Source organism: Notamacropus eugenii, chromosome 7 (genome assembly GCF_028372415.1).
Source record: "Notamacropus eugenii isolate mMacEug1 chromosome 7, mMacEug1.pri_v2, whole genome shotgun sequence".
Classification (NCBI taxonomy): Eukaryota; Metazoa; Chordata; class Mammalia; order Diprotodontia; family Macropodidae; genus Notamacropus; species Notamacropus eugenii.
In genome coordinates, this window is record NC_092878.1 from 152,999,509 (window position 1) to 153,023,254 (window position 23,746).

The 23,746-nt window shown below is 38.7% G+C and overlaps 1 long non-coding RNA gene across 2 annotated transcripts in view; it reads left to right on the forward strand.

The window, feature by feature from the left end:
• The window catches only part of LOC140514204 (uncharacterized), a 97,182-nt gene extending 77,489 nt beyond the window's left edge, over positions 1 to 19,693 (forward strand). Inside the window, exons 1-3 of one of the 2 annotated variants that reach the window (XR_011970470.1) lie at positions 1,333 to 5,770; positions 9,716 to 9,869; positions 19,473 to 19,693. This is a non-coding gene — a long non-coding RNA (uncharacterized lncRNA). Of the gene's footprint in view, positions 1 to 1,332; positions 5,771 to 9,715; positions 9,870 to 19,472 lie in introns of those variants that run through there. The other variant, XR_011970471.1, reaches the window with a different exon arrangement.
• Positions 19,694 to 23,746: the final 4,053 nt, after the last annotated feature.

The window sequence follows — 23,746 nt, forward strand, 5'->3', positions numbered from 1 at the left end:
ATAGGCCATATCTGTGTAGTTTTGCAAATGACTTCCATAATAGTCATGTTGTGTAAAACTAACTATATTTCCCTCCATCTTATCCTGCCCCCCATTGCTTCTATTCTCTCTTTTGATTCTGTCCCTCCCCAAGAGTGTTGACTTCAAATTGCTCCCTCCTCCCATTGCCCTCCCTTCCATCATCCCCCCCACGCTGCTTATCCCCTTATCCCCCACTTTCCTGTATTGTAAGATAGGTTTTCATAGCAAAATGAGTGTGCATTTTATTCCTTCCTTTAGTCAAATGTGATGAGAGTAAGCTTCATGTTTTTTCTCTCCCCTACCCTCTTTATCCCTCCACTGGAAAGTCTTTTATTTGCCTCTTTTATGAGAGATAACCTGCCCCATTCCATTTCTCCCTTTCTCCTCCCAATATATTTCTCTCTCACTGCTTAATTTCATTTTTTTGAGATATGATCCCATCCTATTCAATTCACCCTGTGCTTTCTGTCTCTCTCCGTCTCTCTCTCTCTCTGTGTGTGTGTGTGTGTGTGTGTGTGTGTGTGTGTGTGTAATCCCACCAACTACCCAGATACTGAAAAAAGTTTCAAGAGTTACAAATATTGTCTTTCCATGTAGGAATGTAAACAGTTCAACTTTAGTAAAGTCCCTTATGACTTCTCTTTGCTATTTACTTTCTCATGCTTCTCTTCATTCTTGTGTTTGAAAGTCAAATTTTCTTTTCAGCTCTGGTCTTTTCATCAAGAATGCTTGAAAGTCCTCTATTTCACTGAAAGACCATTTTTTCCCCTGAAGTATTATACTCAGTTTTGCTGGGTAAGTGATTCTTGGTTTTAGTCCTAGTTCCTTTGACTTCTGGAATATCCTATTCCAAGCCCTTCTATCCCTTAATGTAGAAGCTGCTAGATCTTGTGTTTTCCTGATTGTATTTCCACAATATTTGAATTGTTTCTTTCTAGCTGCTTGCAATATTTTCTCCTTGACCTGGGAACTCTGGAATTTGGCCACAATGTTCCTAGGAGTTTCTCTTTTTGGATCTCTTTCAGGAGATGATCAGTGGATTCTTTCAATATTTATTTTGCCCCCTGGTTCTAGAATATTAGGGCAGTTTTCCTTGATAATTTCATGAAAGATTATGGCTAGGCTCTTTTTTTGATCATGACTTTCAGGTAGTCCCATAATTTTTAAATTGTCTCTCCTGTATTTATTTTCCAGGTCAGTTGTTTTTCTAATGAGACATTTCACATTATCTTCCATTTTTTCATTCTTTTGGTTTTGTTTTGCGATTTCTTGGTTTCTCATAAAGTCATTAGCCTCCATCTGTTCCATTCTAATTTTTAAAGAACTATTTTCTTCAGTGAACTTTTGAACCTCCTTTTCCATTTGGCTAATTCTGCTTTTGAAAGCATTCTTCTCCTCATTGGCTTTTTGAACCTCTTTTGCCAATTGAGTTAGCCTATATTTCAAGGTTTTATTTTCTTCAGCATCTTTTTGGGTCTCCTTTAGCAAGGTGTTGACCTGCTTTTCATGCTTTTTTTTCATCTCTCTCATTTCTCTTCCCAGTTTTTCCTCCACCTCTCTTATTTGATTTTCAAAATCCTTTTTGAGCTCTTCCATGGCCTGAGCCCACTGAATATTTATTTTGGATGTTTGGGATATAGAAGCCTTGACTTTTATGTCTTTCCCTGATGGTAAGAATTATTCTTCCTCATCTGAAAGGATGGGAGGAGATATCTGTTCACCAAGAAAGTAACCTTCTATGGTCTTATTTTTTTTCCCTTTTTTGGGCATTTTTCCCAACCAGTTACTTGACTTTTGGGTCCTTTGTCAAGAGTAGGGTATACTCTGGGGACCTGTAAGGTATCAGTTCCTCCAAGGTGGCACAATCAAGCCTGTACTGGTCTAGGTGCAGGGAAGGATTTTTGTGCCCAGAATCTTAGCAGAGGTTCCTCTCCACAGGCACCTGGCCTCTGGTTCCACCAAGCTAGCACTAGGGGGGTGGGATTCAGTTAAGCTGTGGGGGCAGGGCCGCCATTCAGTGGGAGACAAAGACCAGCTGCCTCAGGGCATCTACTAAGGGCTGAGGTAAGACTCAGCTCTTCAATGCCCCCAGAGGTTTTTATGCTTCAATGGAGCAGTCTTTACTGGCTGCTGTGCAGCCTTTGCGGTAGCTGCCTGCTGCTGAAGCTATGGGAAGGCCCTTCTCCCTTCCTGGCCAGCTGATAATGTCCCGTCACTCACCTTTAGTGCCTGTGGGCTGAGGGATCTGAGGACCCACTTCTGCGACTGAAGATTCCGCCCTCAAGGTGGAATCTCCTTTCAGATTCATGCTGCGCTAAGTCACACAGCCAAGGCTGGGTTGGTCTGCGCACTCAGCTCCGCGTCCAGTGCAACTGACCTTTCCCGTGGGCCTTTCAGGTCACCGTGGGCTGCAAATCTCCTCCACTCTGTTGTTCTCCACTTCTGCTGCTCCAGAATTTGTTGAGAGTCCCTCTCTACAGGTATTTTATGGGCTGTGGGGGGAGACCCTGTGTATGTGTGTCTTTCTACTCCGCCATCTTGGCTCCCTCTGAATGTTTTTCCCATCCAATTTTGACTTCAGGATGCTAATTAGTCCCTTGACATGCATAGCCTCAGCTTTCTCTCTTACTGTTAACATGTCTTGCCTACAGAAGACCAAAGAATTTTAAACCTTACTTTCATCCATAGGCTCCATTTAACCTCCAGATTCAAGCTCAAGGTCTTGGTGTCTATTCTTCTCTAGCGCACTTCAAGAATTTTACAAATGATAGTTTAATATTGATGGAGAAATTTTCCATTAATTGATGCAATTGTTTAATATGATTTTCAATGGAACCATTTAACTTAGTGTAATCCACATTCATCAAATGGTTAATGTCATGCTTTGATTTTAATGTTTATTTGATTAGACAGTCAACTTTACTTCTATTTAGGAGTGATAACAATTAATTTAGGGATAATAAGAAACATAATGAGCTTAAACTGTTTTTCTGGAAGTTGAAATAGTTTATATCAATTGTTGTTGAAATTTTTGTTCTAGTTACATGGTTTAAAAGACAGCAATTTTCCAGATATGCTAGTATTCATTTTTACTTGAATATGTTTTATATATTTTCAGCAGATAAATGAGCAATGAGTGCAGAATGGAGTGAAAGATTTCATGATGGTGAAGGTATTATAAAAATTAAGGAATTTTGAAATAATTTGTTCAACAGTCATGGAATTGTTAAGTTACTTTTTATACCCCTTGGACTTTTCATCACACTTTTTTATTGTTAGGCTAATATGTTGTTTTCTAGTCAAGAGAAGTGTGCTACCACTGGTCTGATCTAGCTTGCTATAGCTAATGTGAAATTTTCAGTGTGAGTATTTACGTGACAAAAATCAGCTTCAAATCATGTTCAGATTTATCATTTTGTTGATTTCTAGACTTAAAGTGATGAAGAAAATGTTAATGATGTAGATTAAACTTAAAAGTGTGTCATGTGAACATTTCTTTTAAGTCAATTGTTAAACATTTGCCAGTCCACCCCTGATTGTAATTATCTTTCAATTTTTTTATTATTACAAGCTTTGAATGCTTTGTATGATGTGCATAAGCAAGCAAATGGCCTATATATGGATAATTTACTGGTATTTTCATCTTTTAGTAATAAACATATCATTCTCTGGATTAAGAAAGACAAAATAAGGGGCTTGGTTTTTCTAACAGTGTTTGGCCAGATGAGGGCTCTGGGAAGCCTCTAAGGAGCTCCCTGGCTTTGAGAACCCAGATGTCATGCTTCCCTCTCTGGTAACTATCATCAGATAGTTGGGGTGCAGCTGTCTGTTGAATTCAGGCAAAGGAAGCCATGTGTGTTGACTTTTTGATGTCTCTGTATTTTCTTTGAATTTCAGGGTGCTGACTCCCCTGTAGTAGGATAATAATACATGTGCTTGGTTAAAAGATTGATACATGTATTGGATTAAAGTGATTATTAACCCCTCAAAAAAAGAAAGACAAAATAAAAATTGATTCAGAGAGAAATTTGGTAAAAAATAAATTGCTTAGTTAGTAATTCATGCTCAGTGCTTGAGTTGGATCTTGTCTAGCCCTGCTTCTTTCGACTTTTGCAGAGAAGCTGTAATTTATCCCTTTCTTTGATGGAACTGCTCTGCCATTCATTAAATTGCCATGACAGAAACTTCTATTTTCATGTTGGATCCCACTTAATGGTTTCGTTTTTTAGTTTGGTTTTTTTTTTTTTTGCGTTCAATTTCTTCCAATTTTATTGTTGACTCCCTTCTTAGGAATTTTTCTCTCTCCTCTAATGCTTTTGTTCCCCAGGTTTCAACACTGTAGGTTTTGAGAGACATCAGGTTGTTCTTGTTCTTTGTACCATTTTAACTCTTTATACATCCATAGCATTTTGGCTTTTACTACCACTTGCTCATTAAGACTATCAAGAATTTCTGTTAGACTTTAATTTTCCGATTCCATTCCACATGTTTATTTGTCATTGTCTTTCATTGGGAGATAAGGTGTTCAAGCTTTCTATTGTGTTTTCTGGATAAAAATGATATACTCTTTCAGTGTATTTCCAGAAAATTATAATCATTTTCTCAAATCATTTCTAATAATGTGGTATCTGATGCGTATCCTTGGAAATATCCCTAAATATCACCACCTTTCCTAATTTCATTTGTCTTACTGGAGTAATGGCTACTTCAGACTGTTGGACAGGGGTATTGTGAGGCTCAAATGAGAGAATGGTATAAAGTACTTTGCAAATCTCAAAGCACAATGTAAATGTCAGTTGCTATCATTACCATTATTATTATATTAATAATAATATATTAATATTATTAGCTTCCAGTAATCAGACCTCCAATCTGATAATGACTTCATTTCCTGGACCTTCGTTACAGAACAAGCTCAAGAAAATGTTTATAGGTCAATACAGGGGTATGCTGGTAAATGTTAAACAACCATGGCCTCTGAAGGGAAAAGTGCATGCAATACACTTTAAAGTCTAATCTTCGTTATTAACACTTTCAAAATTTAACAATCCTCTCATGAGTTGCTTTGAACTAGCTCGAACACAAACCTGCTATTGTGTAAAATCCTGAGACTCTGTCAAATATTATGGGGAGAATAAAATTGTTCATTGTGGTTACAGCCAATATGAGTGTTGTTTTAACTTACTTGTTTTGATATAGTTTTTCTATTTCACTCATATCATCAAATTGGAAGGTATTTTTTTGAAATTACTATTTAAGTATGCCCATCTCCTCCAATTCTTTTAAATCAAGATTATTTTCACTATCTGCTTCATTGTTTGGTGGCCATTCTGGAGTCAGTCAGTTAGCTAGCATTTCTTTTTTTATTATTTTGTTTTCCTTTTCTTTTGTTAATATATAATTTATTTATTTTCAGTTCTTAACATTCACTTTTATAAGAATATGAATTCAAAAGTGTGGAGCCAAGATGGCAGAGCAGAAAGACACACATACTCTAGCTCTTCCTCCGCAGCCCATAAAATACCTGTAAAGAAAGACTCTCAACAAATTCTAGAGCAGCAGAAGCCATAGAACAACAGAGTACAGAAGATTTCCAGCCCAGGGTGACCTGGAAGGCTGACAGGAAAGTTCTGTCTCACCAGACGCAGAGAGGAACCCAGCCTTGCAGAACAGGCCTCAGGGTAGAATCCCCAGCAGCAGCAGAGGTTCACAGATCTCTCAACACACAAGCACCAAAGACACTTCAAAGGTCAGTGAGAGGGTTTTTCCACCTCTATGACAAGGAAGCAGGGTCTTCCCCTAGCCCCAGCCCCAGGCAGTGGTGGCAACAGCAGCAACAGCAGCAGTAGCAGGCAGAAGCCAAGGTGGCCCAGGGAATGCAGCAGCCAATTTCCATTGTTAAACCCTCAGCTTAAAACCCATGGGGAATTGAGCAACTGATCTGAATCTCAGCCCTGAGTGAGAGAGAAAAAGAGAAAGAGAGAGACAGAAAGCTGAAGTGAGTTGAATAGGAAGGGATCATATCTAAAAAAATAAAATTAAAGGGTGAGAGAGGAATATATTGGGAGGTGAAAGGGAGAAATGGAATGTGGCAAATTATCTCTCATAGAAGAGGCAAGAAAAAGCTTTTCCAATGGAGCAGAAAATGGAGGAAGTGAAAGGGAAAAAGTGAAGCTTACTCTCATCACTTTTGGCTCAAGGAAGGAATAACATGCACACTCAATTTGGTATGAAAATCTATCTTACACTACGGAAAGTAGGGGAGAAGGGGATAAGCAGGATGGAGGGGATGATGGAAGGGAGGGCAAATGAGAGGGGGGAAACATTAGAAGTAAACACTCTTGGGGAGGAACAAGGTCAAAAGAGAGAAGAGAAGAAATGGGGAGCAAGATAGAATGGAGAGAAATTAGACTATTATGGAAGTCATTTGCAAGCTTACACATATATAGCCTATACTGATTGCTTGCCTTCTCAGTGGGGATGGGTGGGGAGGGAGGAAGGAAGAGAGGTTGGAACTCAAAGTTTTAGGAACAAATGTTGAGAATTGTTTTTGCATACAACTGGGAAATAAGAAATATAGGTAATGTGGTATAGAAATTTATCTTGCCCTACAGGACAGGAAAGAAGATGGGGTTAAGGGAAGAGAGGGATGTCAGAAGGGAGGGCACATTGGTGGAAGGGGCAATCAAAATGCACAGAATTTTGGGAGGGCAGGGAGAGATGGGAAGAAAGTTTGGAACTCAAATTTGGTGGAAATGAATGTTAAAAACTTAAAATAAATAAACAAATAATTTTTTAAAAAAAGAAAAGAAAATATATAGGATCCATAGACAGAAATCCTGGCTTTCAATAAGTCAATCAGTATGCATTTATTAGATACTTGCTATGTGTTGGGCACTGTGGCAGGTGCTAGGGATAAAACAGGCAAAATGAACTAGAACTTTTTTCTATTCTGCTTGAGAGAGGGAGAGGGAATCTTTGCCTCCTAGCTGGGTGCCTTTCTGCCCTGGGGGAATACTCTCCTTATTGGTGATGGTTTCTCCCAGACCAGTATTTCAAGAACAGCTCCAGCCATGCCTGACTCCATGGCCATCCTTTTCTTCTCTATTTGCTCTCCCTGTCCTGGTTCAGTCAACCATGATCATCTCAACTCTGCCATTATTGCATTGTTCCCATGTCAGGCATGCCCAGTCATTAACCTTATCTCCTCAAATGATGTCACATTGGGAAAACACTCAGCATGGTACACATAGTAGGTGCTTAATAAATACTTGTTCCCTTTCCTTCCATGACCACTATTCTCCTTTGTGTGTTGTCTACCCCAATATAATGTAAGCTCCTTGAGGGCAGGGATTGTCTTTAATTTTGTTTTATTCATTCATATAAAATATTCAGAGATTTAAAAAAAAGAGTTTGAATTCAAAATTTTCTCTCCATTTCTCCCCACCCCCACCCCAGGATAGCATGCACCCCATCCATTCCTTCCTCCAGTCTGTCCTCCTTTCTATTACTCACCTTTCTTCCATTCCCCTTCCACTCTATTTTCCTGTAGGGCAGAATAGATTTCTATACTCCATTGCCTGTCTAGGTTAATTTCCACTTGCATGAAAAAACAACTTTTTACCATTCATTCTTAAAGCTTTGAGTTCCACAGTTTCTCCCTTCCTCCCCACCTACCCTCATTGAGAAAACAAGCAATTCAATATGTCATACATACATAACAATGTAAAGCACTTCCATAATATTTATGTTGTAAAAGACTAACCACATTTCCCTCTGTTTTATCCAGTCCTTCATTTTTTCCATTCTCTCCCTTGACCTGTCTTCCCACAATAACATTTCCTTTTGTTATCCCTTTTCCCAATTTTCTGTCCCTTCTATTATATTCTCTCTCGTATCCTCTTCCCCTTGACTTCCTGCAGGGTAAAATAGATTTCCATATCAAATTTAGTGTGTGTTATTCCCTTCTTAAGCCAAACCCCATGAGAATATGACTCAATTAATTCCTTTCATCTCTTTCCTCTTCCCCTCCATTGTAGAAGTTCTTTCTTCCCTCTTTTATGTGGAATGATTTGCAACCTTCTACATCTCCCTTTCTCTTACTCCTAGTACATTCCATTCAACAGTAAATTTTATTTTTTTAGGTATTCTCCCTTCATATTCAGCTCACCCTGTGCTCTGATAGACATCCTGTGTGTGTGTGTGTGTTTGTGTGTGTGTGTGTGTGTGTGTGTGTGTAACATACTCTACAATTTAGGCTTCTTTTGTCAGAAATAATTTTATGGAATTTAACATTAATCCATATCCAAGTCATTTCCAATTTGGACAGAGAGATGTCCAAACTCACATTGTCTTTCCATGCCTTCTAACATGACTCTCTACTCCCAATATAAGGTATCATTTATAGGAATCTCAAACAAGGAAATTATAATAGATCAAAATACTGTAACATTCCAGAATAGTTACTGCTCACTTTCTTCCTCAACTACTATACCTTAAAAATTCTTTTCTGTGATCAGCATCATAACCTTGAAAGTGACAACCCTATCTTTGGAAGAGTTAAGCTTAGACATCACCTTTATTCTATTTTAAATGAAGGTCTTTACTTCTTTTTCTTCTCATTTTTGTAAAGGAAAGAAAAATCTGGATAGAGTTTTAGGGTAAAGAAATACTATTTATTAGTGTTTCTAGAGAAACTAAAAAGGAAGGTTTTTTAAATGCTTCTATTCTGTTGACTCTGCCCAACCCTACCCCCATTTCCATTCAGCTTCAACCCAATGATATCTAGGACCTCTGGAACTTCTAAACAAAAATGGAAGGCTTCTTCCAATCCTGAACATGTTCATCTCTGGATAGGTACTTATTTGTATAATATCAGGAATAAAGAAGAACAAAGAGGCCAAAGGCAGCCATGGGCTGAAAGCGTGCCTAGTTGAGGCCCCCTGTGCTAGTTATCATGCTGGCAAAGGCATGCTACCAGAGAGAAAGGACATACCCTTCCTTTCCTTTCCATAAAGCCACCTGAAGGATTGGAGCTGGAAGCTATCACCTCTTTCAACTGCTGTAGCACTGCATCTCCTCGATCCTCTTATTGAGCAAGTGGATGACAGAGGGATCATTTAGGATCACCAAATCATACTAAAAAGCTCATTCCTTTCAGTATTGTGTTTGCCAATGGAAGGAGGCATTTAGGAAGTATATTATCCTCAAAAGACCCAAATAATGAATCACCATGTCCTTGGAGTCTTGGGAAAACTCCACTGGAGTTCTTAGACCCTACCACCAGGAATGTCTCCTATAGGTCAATTCAGCACATTATTTATCAATATTTTTAGGAATAGCTTTAAATTTTTTTTCTTACATCCTGGTAAGGAAAAAAAAAACATAGAACTAATACAGTGTGGTATAAGGAGTTCTAGACTCAGAAGACCTAGGGTTAAGAGATCACTCTGACACTAACAGTAAGACTCAGTTTCCTTACTTATAAAATAGGGATATAATACTGATATAACCAGGAGGGTACTGGTAATGTTTAACCACTAGCTTTCCAGAAGAAAAGAAAATACATTGGACATACTTTTAAGTTTGATCATTTTTACTAGCAGTTTCTCCATCACTTTCGTTAAGTATAAACAATCAATGAAACAATAAGTCAAGACCTAATCTGTAGCATTTACTGATTTCCTACCATCAGTGCTTACCCTGAAAATTGAACCATCATCTCTGAGCTGAGTCAGCCTGGATCCAGTATATACCCCTGGGTACTGTTTACTTTATAGAACTTTCCTAAGGAAACTGTTCTGTAAGCAGTCTACATATGTGTAAGCTGTTATCGTGATGTAATGGAGGTGAGTGACTGTGCAATTTTTTTTATTTACTGTCATCAGCAGTATCCTCAAAAGTGTCTTTTGCTTAACTTCTCTGATTTCTGAGACTATGCTGTAGGCAAAACTGTTTCTTATGCTTTTCTGCAGCAAAATGATTAGGTTTATTGGAATTGGAATGAAAGCAATGCTCTGAGAATGACACGTAGTTGAAAGTCAGAAGACCTGACTCACTCCACTATGTGTGACCTTGGGCCTCAATGACTTTACCTCTTCGGGCTGCTCTACCTGGATCACCTTCCAAGTCCCTTCCAGGTCACAGTCTATGATCCTGTGAATGCTGATCTCAGATCTACGAGAATTGTATTTGAAAATTCTGATTCCTTTGCATCCTGGTCAAAGAATGTATAGTGAAGGAACCAGGAGTTTGGGGTAAGGACCAAATCCATTTCACCTTAGAAGTCACCTTCTAAGGTGAGTCAATGACTAAGCTTCAGCACATGAGGGTCTTTGGCTCTGATAGGGACTCTATGAAACCAAAATTAAAACCCCAACAGTTAAGTACCAGGACTAGGTCTTAGAACAAATGTAAGGTTGGGAAGCTTGTCTTCCCTGCCCCTCCTGTGCCCCCAGCCTCTTTTCTTCAATTTTCTTCCCTTCATTCAGATTCCCAGAGTTCCTGTGTTCCCTCTCTCCCTTCTCCCTCCATTAAATCTGCTATCAGGGAAAGATTTTATGAATCATTTATTTCAATACTGTCAAATTCAAATAGAAAAGTTCCACCAAACCACATCTAAGAATCTCTTCAGGTGCATATTGACTTATCATCTATGTTCTACTAGTTTTTTTATGCATTTGTTTTGTTAAATATACCCCAATTACATTTTAATCTGCTTCAAGCCACTCAGTGGGAGCTGAAGTGACTGACACTTCTGATTTATACTCCACTCTGAAATTAAGGCATTTATGTATCTCATAGGAATAATTTCATTTTAAGTCTTTTCTCCAATCAAAGAAGTTCATTGGAGTCTTTGGGAATTGGTGACATATTTGGAGTTGCAGGAGGAACTTCTATGTCAGACACTGAAATTTCATTGACCATCAGAGCCATAAGTAGGTCAGGAGATCAGGACTTTTGCCTTAGAGTGGGAGATTTATACTGTCTCCTGACTAGCTATCATACTCCTTTAAATAGAAAACAAGCGTGGGGTTGAGGAAAGGGCAGAGTTGTAGATGGATGTTAGGGATAGGAGGAGCACTAGGAAAGAACTTGATCTTGGATTTGTAGGGTAATGGTAGGTAAGACCCAATATCTTTCCTGATGGGAAGCAAGCAATAACCATTATCTGACACCTGACCCCTTCCCAGTAGTCTTCACTTAAACCCAGGTAATAATAACAGTCATGGCTTAGAACGGGACCTAAATTCCTCTCCTTGCCCCATCAGACTGCAAAAGGGAAAGGGGGCTCCTTCTACAGGGGAAGGGCAAGATTTGGGAAGAGATATGATCTCTGCTTCTCAAGTTCCATACTTTTCCTGGAGACTCTCCTGCCTTATCCCACCACTGATTCCTTTCCCAGATTTCTCCAATTTTCCCAAAATTCCCTATCCTGGGTTTGGACAGAAGAATTTATTTGAAAGTATACTGGCCCATGTGAGGGGAAAGAGGAAACACTTCAAGCATCCCAGACCCCTACATATACTGATGACTGAGCTGTCTTGGATAAGGAGAAATGCTTTTCTCCGCATGAATTTTCTACTGCTTCTCAGCTTTGTCTCTCCTTCCATCCCTATGCCCTCTCCAGGGACTCTGGACTTTGACAGAACTTTGGGCATGGCAAGACAAAGGAGGGAGGCCTTGTTGAAGGGTCATGCCTTTCTGGGCACATTTGCTTGGACTAAACATCCCCCATTTTTGTCTTTGGATCCTTAATACCTAGCACCTAGTGTCTCACTTAACACTTGAGAAGTGTTGAATCCATTTATCGCAAAGACTTTTCTTTCCCTCAAAGTTTGACCTCCCCAAGTGGTTTAGATTTACCTATGATGGTAATGGGTAGAGATGGATGAACTTGGGTCCCATGTGTGCCTGGAATGACCAAGAGAGCCCTTTCCTTGCTTAACTACTTGTTCTGAGTCTAGAAACCACCAATAACAATTGCTACAGAAAGGTCAACATGCTTGTTTCGCTTCCCATTTTGCCCCTCCACCCTATTTCCCCCCTCAACCCTCTTCCCTCTTAACTTCAGCAACCTATATGAAAGGATATCTCCTCTAAAACTAACTGTGGGTCTTAGCATTTTCCTTTGTAAAATGAGTATCCCAAGATAATCTCTAATGTCCTTTCCTTCTTTTGCCTTATGGCTCTATGAGATTTAAGGTCCATTTCTAAACTACAGTTTCAGCAAGAACAGAGATCTCTCAGTGACTTCGTTTACAAAGTTCATGGCCTTTTTTTCCTCAGTCCTCATCTTTCTTGATCTCTTTTCTCCATTTTACCACTAGTCAGTGAATTAATGAGTAACCATTTATTACACTCTTCCTAGTAGCACTAATGAACATCTTCTCAATAGTTTTTGAATTTTGGGAGGTTTTGTGACACTTTTCTTTCTTGGTTCTCCTTCTATTTCTCTGTCTGCTGCTTCTCAATATCCTTTGATGGATGATATGTCATATTAGTTCAAATAAGTGAGAATGTTCCCCAAAGCTCTATCTTGAGCTTTCTTTTCTCTTCTTCCTATACTTTCTTTTGTTGACCTTATTAGTTCCCATAGATTGAATTATTGAGAACTCCCTGTTGTATAACTAGATATGTGCTATCCAGTTCTAGTCTCTCATTTGAGATTCAATCCTGTATCATGTGGACATTTCAAACAGGATATGCCACTGGCATCTCAAACTCAACATGTCTAAAACAGAAGTCAATATCTTCCCCCCCACACCCATTCAAACTTCACCCTTCTGAACTTCCTTATTTTCATTGGTGATGCCATCATCTTTCCAGTCAATTTCACAACCTTGGTGTCATCCTTGACTCCTCACTCCTCACATCCTTGACTCCTCACTCTATTGGATGAATTGCCAAATTTTATCATTTCTAGTCTCTTAGATAAGCTGTTACCTCCAATCCTACAACCACCTCACTTATTCAGACCTTCTTCACCTCTTGCCTAGACAATTACAAAAGCCTAAATGCTTGTCCTTTTTCAAGTCTGAACCTCTCTATCACATCTTGCCTATGGATGCCTCTAGTATAGGCATGACTCTGTCACTCCCCTAATCAAGAAAGTTCAATGACTCCTTTTTCCCTTTGAGATCAAATATAAAGTCCTCTGTTTGATGTTTATAGCCCTTCACAACCTAGTCCCAACCTACTTTCCTGGCCTTATTACACATGACTGTCCTTCCTGCCTTCTGTGATTCACCCAAACTGGCCTTCTTACTCTTCCTCATATATGTCCCACTTGCATGCCTTTGACAAGCTATCCCCAACCTCTTGGAATCCCTAGCATGTTCTACATTAAGCCTTTCTTCATTTGCCCCAACTGCTATTGCTTTCCCCAAAATTATCTCATATCTGTTTCATATCTATCTCCACATGTACATGTCTTCTTTAGGTGTGCTGTAAGATTCTGAAAGGCATTTGTCTTTGTCACTCCAAGGCCCAGATACTTATTGAATGCCCACTGACTGTTCCAAGATTTTATTGATATTTTCTTATATCACCATAGTATCCAATGCGTCAAATGTTGCCCTTCCCCCCACAGGTAGCCATTCCACACAAGAAATAGTATTTTTTGGAGAAGAAAAGGGAGAGAAAGAGAACAAGGGGGGAAAAGGCAACTCAACTGATAGATATATTTTAAAAAAATCCTAAAACATTTGTAATGTATTACACTTATAGACCTCCCTCCTCTACAGAGAGGTAGGTTTGGGGATGTCCTGTTACATCTCTTCATTTGATTCCCACATTTCTTAATAATTTTGTTATATTTACTTTTGACTTTTTATGTGTCATGCGTGGGGGACAGCCAGTGATAATTCCTGGATTCTGGAAGTGGAGTGTCCTGAAAAAGGAACAGCAAAAAAAAAAAGTATCATTGTATCACAGTAATGTAAGATATCAGAACATGGAAGTGGGAGGAGAAACGTGATTCTGGAAGTGATACAGAGGAATTGGAGTTCATTGAATGGGATGGGGGAGGGTAGCATGATCAGACACGCACTTTAGAAAGGTTATTTTGATAGCTAAACAGAAGATAGATTAGAATAGAGAGAGACTTGAGGCAAAAAGATCAACCAGAAGAATACTGCAACATTTCAGGTGTGAAGTTATAAGGATCCATACTTCATTTTCAGAAGACATTAGAGGGACATATCCAAAGATGTTCAAAAGAAAAATTAACAGGATTTGGCAAGTAGTTAGATATGAGAGATAAGAGAGAATGAGCAGGTGGGGATTACATCTAGGTGGCAAGCCTGGGAGACTGAGAAGATGGTAGTGCCCTGGGGGGAAAGGAAGTTATTAATAGTTACCAAGAAAGTAGGGTTTAGGAGATATGATAAGTACAGTTTTGGAAATCTTGCATGTAAAATGGCTGTAGGATATTCAGTCTGAAATGTCTGGAAGGTAGTTGGAGAAATGATATTAGAAGTCAACAGAGAGGCCAATGCTGGATAATAGACATAAGAACATCAGCAGAGAAATGATAATTGAATCCATAGGAGCTGATACAATCTCCAAATAAACTAATATAGAGGGAGAAGAGAAGAGGACCCAGATAGAACCCTGGGGCAACCAGGGTTAGCAGATTTGACTTGGATGAAGATCCAGAAAAAGAGACTGAGGTTAGATAGGTAGGAAAGAACCAAGAGAGGTAGTGTTAGTAAAACCTAACTGAAGAAAAGAAAATCAAGGAAGACAGAGTGATCAAGGGTCAAAGGCTGCAGAGACATTAAGGAGAAGGAGGATTGGGAAAAGATCATTAAATTTAGTGACTAAGAAATTGTCAGTAAATTTAGAGAGGGCAATTATATTTGAATGATGAGGTCAGAAGCCAGACTACAGAATAGTAGAGTACAGAATACATACTTTAAGAAAAGTGTCAGAGGAAAGGAAGTAGAGATCCAGTGAAAATGGTTTTCTCAAGGAGTTACATCATAAAGGGAAGGAGAAATATACTATGATAGCAGGAATAGATAGATCAAGGGAGGGTTTTTAAGGATGGCAGTGACATGGGCATTTTTATAGGCAGTAGACAAGGAAGGAGACAGTAGACAGAAAGAAATAGAAGATAAGTGAAATAATGGGAATGATGGGAGGGCAATCTGTTGGAGAAGACGATGCAGCAGAATGGGATCATTCACCTGTGTATATACACAGGCTGCCTTTTTACTTCACTAGGTGAGACGGAGGTGAAAGGGAAGATAATTTTAGAAAGCATGAGAGTGATATGAGATGGAGAGGAAGGGAGAAAGGAGAGTTCTCAGCATATGGTCTACTTTTTCTTGGTAAAATATAAAGCAAGATTTTCAGTTGAGAAGGTAGGGAAAGAGGAGGTATGGGAAATTTGAGGAGGAATGAAAAGTTTTGGGAATGCTGCTATAGTTATTGGGATGGTGAGTTAATTAACGAAGTGAACAATGATAAACTTGTTATAAACAGCAACCAGCTGAGGTTCTGTAACATCCATCTGTAGTGGACTAAAATCAATACAACTTGATTCAGCAGTATATGTGAAGGAGTGATAGCAGCAGGTGGTGGGAGTGATCAAAGGCTAAGCTTGGCAGGGCAAGATCAGCAACATGGTGAGAGGCAAAAACTCAAGAGAAGGTCAAATTTAACTTGTTCACCAAGTGGTCATGATGGAGAAGGGAAGAGAGTGTATCCCACTCTCTGGAATGTCCATGTGCTTTGGTGTGTGTTAAGGCACATGGTCTCTCCTGTCCATCCTTCTCCCACATGATGGTCAAGGAGCAAAGGGAACCCAAGTGGCATCCACTTATGATGGGTGAAGTCAGGCTCCCCTCTGGCTTCCAGCATACCAGGTGTTGGACCAAACCTTTGAACTCTCCCTGGAGAGTTTGCAGCAGATAGTGACACTCTTTGGCCATCCACAAAACGGGATTTATGCTGTATGGACAGTAAATGAAAGCACAGTCATTTTCTAAAGCTTCAGGTCTAGTCAACAAAGAAAGAGCATGTAAGCAGCTCCAAAGAGTACATAAGCAATTCCCGGGATTGGCAACCTGCCTAATACATAGGCACAACCAATTCAGCTCCAGTACTGAAGCACTGACCTGAAAAGAGACTCTCATCCTTGGTTCACCCTAAACATTTCTTTTATTTCCTTGCTGTCTCTGCACATTTTTGTTTCAGACTGATAGGATGCCAAGCTAGGTTGGACTAAGCGTGTTATCTTCTCCATTGCCCTCATTTTGAAGTTATGGAAGCTGAGGTACAGTAACTGCCTAAGGCACCTGGATGGATAGAGTTTAGAGTTCAGAGCTGATCTCAGACATTTATGAGCTGTGTGACCCTAGGCAGGTCACAACCTCTGCCTCAGTTTCTTCAACTGTAAAAAGGAGATAATATTGTGCCTATCTCCCCAGGTTATTGTGAGGATTAAATGAGATAAGATTTGGAAAGAGTCTGGCACAATGTCTGGCATTTAGTAGGCATTTAACAAATGCATATTTCCTTTCTGATCTGCACAAGATTCCACTTTTTAGCAAGTTCTTTTAATATCGCTCTGAACAAAATGTGCAACGGTAGCTTTGTTGCACCTTCAGCTCTAGTTAAAGCAGGGCTTCATGATTTCTGTGAATGCAAGGGGGAAGCTATATTCCACAATTACTCAACCATTATTAAACAAGCTACTACTTGTGGTTTCACTGAACCAGTAGGAGGTAAGTAAGATTTTTGTGAGTTCCAATTCTTCTGAGATGAATGCTCTTTTCAAAGAAAACAATGAAAGTAAGTCATATCAAATGGGAGATCTTAAACATGCTTGATAGATGGGAAGGTAATGTCTTATATACCTGCCATAGGACCTTCTTGGGCAATGTTATTCTTTCCATATCTCTGGAGTTCCAGTGGGTGTGGATGGCCAAGAGGGGCTGTCATTTACAGAGAAGGTTAACCCAGGGAATATTCTTTCTCTTGAAGGTCTGTTTCCTCCTTGTCTGATTTATTGGTAACCACTTAACATTCTTATGATGTGGATGAGAGCTTCTTAAACTTAACAGCCATAGGTGATTAAACTCCACTTTCAATCAGTCCTTCCCCCGCCAATAGATGAATAAACTTTCAACTCTATAACCTAAGTAGACTGTGATAAAATGGTGTGGGGGGAAGCATATTAAAGAATTTTGTATAATTCAACTAGTTTCTAAAGACTGTTAGGCAGAGTGACTGAGTCCCTCTTTTAGGATGATAGGAGCAAAGGTAGTACTGCATCTTAGAATCAGAGGCCTTTCTTGGAAATCTCATTCTCTGTTAACTAGCTGCATGACTGTGGGTAAGTCACTTCTCTCTGACCTTCAGTTTCCTGACCACCTCCCACCACCCCCATTTTATAGAGGAAGAATCACCAGCTTTCTGAAGAATACTATCCACCTCCAGAGAAGGAACTGATATTGAGACCATAGCATGATATTTTTCAATTTTGTTCTTTCATTTTTTTCCTTTTGAATCTTTTTGTACAAAATGACCAATATGGAAATGTTTTATATAACTGCATATGTATAAGCTATATCTGATGCTTACCATCTCAGAGAGGGGGGAGGAATAGAATTTTGGACTTAAAACTTTGAATAGATATGTCTAAAAAATTGGTGAGGGGGAAGAAAATATATTAAGGAAGAAAAAAAATCATCAACTTTCCCAGCATCACACACTAAGTAACTGAACTGAAATTCAAACCCAGGTCTGAATCTAAGTCCCATACCACATGGCCCAGAGGGCCCTCAGTGGAAGGACCTTGTATATCTAGTTCATGGAGTCCAAATCTATGCTACTTTAAAAAACTCTATCATCCCTGTTCTACTTCAGGCTAAGGCATTTGAGTAACTTTGGAGATGAGTGAAAGCACACTTACGATCAGCACTGTCAGTCATTATTTAGTAATATCAATTCCACAAAGTAATCATTTTTAAAAACTAGTAAGAATACAACTATTTTCATTTTAAAAATGACAGCATCTGCTTCCCTTTATGGAATTATTGTTATTAATAATAATAATAATAATATAGTACTTCAAGGTTTGTGAAGCATTTTACACATATGTATTATCTCATATGAGGCTGACTTCTTAGATTTTTTTCCTCTATGATGTTGATCATAGCTATGGAGATAGAAGAGACCAGAAGGACCACCAAAATCTAACCTCTTCATGTTACAGATGAGGAAACTCAAAGAGGTTCCCCCAACTAACAATTAGCAGCATTCCAATTCAAACCCAAATCTCTAGTTCAAAACTGATGTTATTTCCATATGCAGATGGTTCTACCATATTTCTTATAAGACAAAATTGGTAAAGATGTTCCTCTCTAGAAGCAATTATTCTTTATACTTTACTACCATGTCTTTACTGCCTTCTCACTCTGTAAATTTCCTCAATGCCTGTGGCTTTTTGCACATTGAAACATCTCTTCATTGTGTAGCCTAATTACCATAAAAGATTCCTCAGTCCTTCGACCTACTCTCCCTGGAGCATCCCTCTATCATTGCAGCCCTCTTCATCCATTAGGAAGTTTATCCTAAAGGCTGCATTTTGAGAAAATGCCCAGGTCAGCTTTCCTAGCTTCCTCTCTTGGTTCCTCTTCTGACTGTCCAAATTTCTCCATCATGTGTTCAAATGGATACTTCCCTCTCCTCCCATCTTTCCATCTTTCTTTTATGTGTTATCTTCTCCCATTAGAATGTAAGCACTTTGAAAGCAGGAACTGTCTTTCCTTTTGCTTGCTTTTGTATACCTAGCCATTACCTGAAGTAGACATTATTTCCCCTCCCCCCCAGAGCCCCTGGGTTGAGAAATGTCTGTTGAGGTTCTAGGCAGGGTTGGGCCTAGTAGCCACTTACTGTTAGTGGCTACACTTTCTGTTGTACCCCTTTGCCTAGCAGCTGCCTGGGCCCCCCTCTCTGTTGTGCCCCCCTTGCCTAGCAGTACCTAGGATCCCCTGTCAAAACTGTTCTGTGAAAAATGTGTGCTATTGGAACCACAAAGCTGTACCGGGAGGTGCTAAGATGCTTAAAAGGCACACACACCTTTGTTCAGGGTTGCCACCTTTGTGGACAGCTGCAGACTAATAAAGATGCTCCCAAATTCTCAATTGACTCTTGCCTGTGCTTGTCTTGGTCAGTCCATTTCATTACCAATCTTTTGCTCCTTAGGTTATCTTGCGTTACACTTCTCCATTCTTCTACATTGTCTTCCTTTGTAGGCACATCACAGTTTCCTAAGATTTTCTGTTCCATTTGGAACAGAAAGTCTGTGAAGAGAAAAAAGATACCCAGGGCCTCTCATATCCAGATTTGCCACATGTGTATACGTTGAAAAAATGAAATGATTTCGCATTTTGCTCTCCTTTTACTAATAATGACATCTTGCTGTCACTGGCTTATAGATTACTGAGGACTCAATAAGGAAGATCCAATAATCAAGAAGGAAGAGAAGGAAGAGAAGGAAGAGAAGAAGAAGAAGAAGAAGAAGAAGAAGAATTCCATCTTATCATTTGTTTCCTGACTTCTGGTTTTTTGTTTCAGAGATTATCATAATTATTGATGAGATATTAATTTGTAGTCAAACAAGAAATAACTAGCCAATAAATATGATCCTGTGTCTGTCCTCTGTGTGATGTGTTTTTTCACTCTTGACAATAAGTACTGTTTTTTGAGAGCCATTGACTTTTGCCAATAAATTAATTTGGTTTAGGTTACCTTGACATTATTGAAAGAAATGCCATTACTTTTTCTGATCACATAAAAAAATAGTCAGTTGCCCATTTCTCTGAAACACTAACAGAACATGACTAATTACATAGCACTTCTATACCATCTTTTTTGTACCCTTGATTTTTGCTGTTGTATTGTCTTTATGTTTTCTGACTTTTGAGCAGTGTCTTCATGTTGTGTCCCTCCATGTTGTTTCAAATTGTATCTATTATACCCAGAGACACACTGAAAGCTGGCCCAACTCACTGGGGTTAGCATAACTTTAAAACCAATCTCTGAGCCCCCACTGATGTGTTATCCTTTTTAAGCAAAAAAAAAAAATAGTATTGATATTACTTAATATTGTAATGAAATAAGAACAATTTCCTTAAAATTACAAGTATTGTGGTATCAAGAAAAATGGGACAACAGTTACACAAGATATCAAATGGAAGACAAGCATTTGGTTTTTTTTCCATCCACTGTCTTTTATCTTTCTTTGTATCTCCATCACTTAATACAGCACCTGGTACATATTAGCAACTTAATAAATGTTTATCAACTGACAGTCTAGACAGAGTTACAAAGGAATAAGGACAGATCTGGGCTCAAAGTTATGTGACAATAGATAATTCACTTGACGTTTTTGGAGCTTCAGTCTCCTCACCTATAAAATGAGTGTTATACATTTTGTTCCTGGTTGTTGTGAGGGTAGAATCAGATCATCTGTGTAAACACTTCCTAAGTATCAAAGCCCTGTCTGTGTTTTCCTTTGTTGGTCTGTCTAGCCTTAACACTTAACACTATATTATCTGGAGCCATTGTAAGAGAGATTTAATCAAAATCTAAAGTATTTGTACAAAAGGAAGGAGGAACCCAGACCTGGGGAAAGAGCCTGAAGGTCTGCAAACAAGATTAGGGCAAGCACAGTGTTTTAGCAGACCCCTGAGGAGCAAAGCTAGGACTAAGTTAGACACATAGAGAAAAACCTCATCAGCTCTCCAGGAGAGAGCAAAAGAGCCTGACTGAGAGAATTCCCAAAAAAGGATGACTTTCCAGCTTCCTCTCCCAGTGCCTGCCTGACTATCCAAAAAAGACAATAATAAATTATGCTGTTTCATTTCCTAAATGTTTCCAGCAAACTAAATTTTGCCTCTACCACAAAGAAGCCACAGATTAACTAGAAATAAGCAAAAATGTAATGTTAGACAAACAACCTAACCTCTGATTACATTTTAGAAATTTTATTAAATGAGGTCTTGGAGTCATTGTTACTAAAAGAACTTCCCCAAAAGGGAAAGAGAAGGGAACCGCACGGAGCTTAGAGATTTTTTTTTATATTTCCTCCTCGGCTTAAAATGAGCCAATTATCATGACAGGTTATTGCACGCTTTATACATACATACATAAACATATGTACATATATGTGTATATGTGTGTATGTGTCCATGGACACATTATATATTTATGGTTTTTGTTCTTCATTCTTGAAGAGGACCAAAAGGTCATCAGTATGTTACAATCAGTTTACAATGTATCTGACTGTGGCTCATCCGACCAATATAAGCTTGGAATGCTACCACAGGTTTGGCACAAATAGTCCGTGGGCACATTTGGAGTGGATAGTCTAAACTTGCACATCCTGCATTTCCTTTGAGCTGTTTCAATTCTCATTTGCTCATAGAGCACACCATCTTCTCTGATGAGGACACACCATGCTAAGCAGTTCTGTGCCAGTATCTCCCATGTCACACAATCCATTCCAAAGTTCTTAAGAGAGACCTTGAGAGAGTCCTTGTATCATTTTTTTCTGAGCAACACGCAAGCACTTGTCATGTGTGAGTCAAACATAAAATAGCCTTTTTGGCAAGCATGCATTTAACATTCAAACAATGTGGCCAGCCCATTGGAGTTGCACTTTATGAAGTAGAGTTTGAATGCCTGACAGTTTAGTTTGAGAAAGGACCTTAGTTTCCAGTACCTTATCCTACCAGATGATCTTTAGAATCTTCCTAAGATAATTCAAATGGAAGTGATTCAGTTTCCTGGCATGGCACTGGTGGACTGTCCAGTTTCATAGGCATATAGCAAGGAGATCAGCACAGTGGCTCTGTAGAGTTTCAGTGTGGTAGTCAATATAATACACCTTGTTTCCCACTTTTTCCTTCAGACCCTCAGGGACTTCTGCATGACTCTTTCCCTGATTCTTCTCTTTCCCAGTTGTTACTGTTTCCTCCCTCCTCATGTTACCTTGTGCATTTCTCTGTGTACACATTATATTCTAACAACAAGATTATGGTCCTTGAGAATAGGGAGTATTTCTTTTTATCTTTGTATGCTTCTTGCATTAGCAAGTGCTTGGTTTAATAGAATTAATTCATGCGTAATGTTCTATAGCTTATTTATACCAACTGTTCATCTTTCCATTGCCCTTAAAGTTGTGATTCTTCAATATTGAAGCTCTGTAAGATTGGTTGCCATGTGAGAGAACACCAGCGACAGAGATGGACTTTTGTGTCAGTGAACTGTTTGAGTTCATTAACACATAGCACTTTATGACTTAGGAAGTGTTTTGGTTTTATAGGTAGCATAAATACAGTTGCCCCCATTTTACAGATGAAGAAGCTGAGACATGGAGAGGTGAATTAAATTTCCCAGGCCCACAAAGGTCTCTTAGTTCCAAATTTAGATCCACTAAACTCTTCCTTTGAAGGCACTTCACAATTTCCCAAATGTAATTTGGCCTGATTTTCTGTTCAATTTTGAACCAAACATAAATCTATGAAGAGAAAAAAGGTGGTCTCATACCCAGATTTTTGGGTCTCCTTTGCCACCTGCTTATACTACATATGTACCTCATTACCATTGTACTCTACTCTTCCAAAAGACACTTTATATTTAAGAGAAAGTATGCCCCCACATTTGGTAAGTCCAACCCTTGCTATGCCTTCTCAGTAAATGCCTTTGCCAGGAGCTAATTGTTTCTATTCGTTAATTATTAATGGAAAGCACATTGGTGAAAAGAAGGTAGAGGGCTCTAGGAGTGTTAAGAAAACCTGAAAGTAGCCCCATCTTTCTAGAGACCCAAGTCAGAAGTACTAGTGCACAAGTTGGAGTACTACATGTAGGTTTTAAGAGTAAGGACCTTGGTAGGTCAAAGGTTTGCAAACCAGTAAAAGTTTGCTTCAGTGGTTGTGAGCATTATTTTAAAGGGCATTTGAAAGGCCAGTTACTAACCCATGAGTATGGTAGAGTCAACATGACCTTCATATTTTCCTAAGGAATTGAAAAAAAATAATTTCTTTTTTTTGTGGTCATGCTAAAGAGTCAGCAGAAAGTTACTCAACTCCTATGAGTTTGCTTTAAAACAATTTTTCAGTGAGTAATTCCCCTCTCAACCATACATGATCATTTTATAAATGTGAGTTGTTCTTACAGCTAGAGGGATTAATATATTCTTAACAAATAATCTTACAATTTTACAGCCATTAGCTAATCAGCACTTTGAAAAAAAAATATTTATTTTAGAATGCCTTTTGAGCAGAAGACAATGCTTGTTTCATGAACAAGATTGTAACCATAATACTTTAAAAGGAAAAAAAAACAGTCAATATATTATTACTTGTCTTTTGTTATTTTTTTAAACTTACTATTTCCTTACTAAACTACTCTTGAAATTAATTTTCTCTGGAAAGGAAAGTTATTAAAAATTGATTTTTGTTTCATGGGGTTCATATAAAAGGGGTACATAATTCAGTTCTGGAGGAGTTACAAAACAGTATGGTTATTTGGGGAATCTATTTCACAAAAACAGACCCCAAGATGGTCATGTCCTTTAACTATACAATCTACTATTAAGATTATAGTTGAAGAAGGTCCTCACTAGAAAACAGCATCTCTCTCTACTTATACATGCATAGTCACTGAATTGATAGGAAACAAAAACTTGATAACAAGTCGCATACCC